Below are 1,982 nucleotides of genomic sequence, written 5' to 3'. Positions count from 1 at the left end.
AAAAGAAAAATGTTGGTTTGGGGGGAAGAGGCATATATTAACTTTCCTTTTATGAATTTTCAGAGAAAATGACAACATGGAATTATTCAAAGTACTTTCATAGTTGTTAATGTTAGTTGAAAAGTAGAAGTTGTGTTTAAAATGTAATGCTCAGAATTTTCAGAGTAAAAAAATTTCATGAAATATTTCTTGTTAATTATACTGCTGAGTTAAACAAGCATAAAATTTTTGTTTGGAGGATGAATTGTGCTGTTTGCCTAAATGTTTCCTTTGTGTCTTTGAACATGAATGTATTCAAAATTAAGCAATGTGTTATTTCTCCATCGCAAGCTGTGACTGTTTTCCAGTTAGGCTAAACAAATTACATGTTCCTTTTTGAAAGCTTAAACATATAAAAGGTTTGAGAAGTCTCCAAAAAGGCTGAAAAACAATGTTTGCATTATTACTGAAATTCTATGTGTCTTTATCCTTTTAAAGCGATAGTATAGGGCTTCCCTGGTGGCACAGTGGTTGAGAATCTGCCTGCTAAAGCCGGGGACACGGGTTCGAGCCCTGGTCTGGGAGGATCCCACGTGCCGCGGGGCAGCTGGGCCCGTGAGCCACGACTACTGACCCTGCGCCTCTGGAGCCTGTGCTCCGCAACCAAGAGAGGCCGCGATAGTGAGAGCCCCACACACCGCGATGAAGAGTGGCCCCCGCTTGACACAACTAGAGAAAGCCCTCGCACAGAAACGAAGACCCAACACAGCAAAAATAAATTAACTCCTACCCCCAACATCTCCTTTAAAAAAAAGAAGCAATAGTATAAATGAAAGGAGAATTTGCACATGTGAATGTAAAGAGTTTAAGAAATCGTGAGGTTAAGTATCTATTCTCTGATCCATATTCAAGTGGCAGATGACCAACGTGGGAATAATGGTAATAAAACCAATTTTCCACTAAATGTAAATGGAACCAGTTAACTTTTCTGAGTATATATCTTAGTGAAAGTTAGTACCCCCAGATTGTAAAACATTGGGAAACGTTTTAAGTACTACTGTTTTTAACTTTATTTTGGCGTGCCTGTGCCAGTTGGAGCCAGGAGTTCCTGCTCCGAAATCAGAAAATCAGAATCCGGTTTCCCTCGGGACCTTTAACCACTGGGAGCTCTCAAAAAATGTACAAGGAAATGCATGGTGGCCAAAGTTACTGGATACTTTTCATCCAGGGGACAGAGAGCCCAAAGTTCTGTGGGATGAGAGAGGAGTGTCAGGCAAACCCAGCTCTTTCCTAGACTTGAATTCCTTTGCTCAAGAGCAGAAAAGCCATGCAGTGAAGAGCTCCGTCTGAGTGTCTCTGTCTCCCCTCTGTCTTTCTGTGTGTGTGTGTGTGTGTGTGTGAGAGTGTGTGCGTGCGCGTTGTTTCTGTATGTATCTGCTCCCTCCCTCTGTGGCCCACTCTCCGGGGATCCCCATCCCCTCTGGATACTTAAACTCTCAGAGAAATTCTACCTTACATGGCACCAAAAGACCTCTCCTCGTCTGTGATTGGCACCCACGGGTTCTCGGACGTTGTGTGACCACACGTTTGCATAGTGCCTTTCAAACGCTTGAGTGGCAGGCAAAAATTGCCTTTCTGCTAGCCAACATAAGGTGACAAGCGTCCCTCCGGGAACGGACATTGACACATGGCACAAGACAAAGTTGACTCGGCCATCCTGTCTTTTGAGAGAACGAGAGAGGGACGACACGCTTTGGTGGCACTGGGGAACGCCAGAAACTTTATTTGGACACATGCGCACACATTGAGGTGCTGAGGACTGCACCTAGTAAAAGGGCCACCACGCACGCATGCATGCCTTCACCACTGCCAACCCAAGGATGTGAATTTTGCCGACCCTAAGGATGCCCTGTGAAAGTGGTTCTGCCCTTGTCCACCTTCCAAGTGAGATCACATCCCAGCCCTTCGCCCCAGTCTTGTGGGACAGGGGAGCAGGGGTAGAA

Source organism: Monodon monoceros, unplaced genomic scaffold (assembly GCF_005190385.1).
Source record: "Monodon monoceros isolate NGI ecotype Baffin Bay Population unplaced genomic scaffold, NGI_Narwhal_1 Contig85_ctg1, whole genome shotgun sequence".
Taxonomy (NCBI): Eukaryota; Metazoa; Chordata; class Mammalia; order Artiodactyla; family Monodontidae; genus Monodon; species Monodon monoceros.
The sequence above is the reverse complement of the archived record's forward strand: the minus strand, read 5'-3'. Positions refer to the sequence as shown.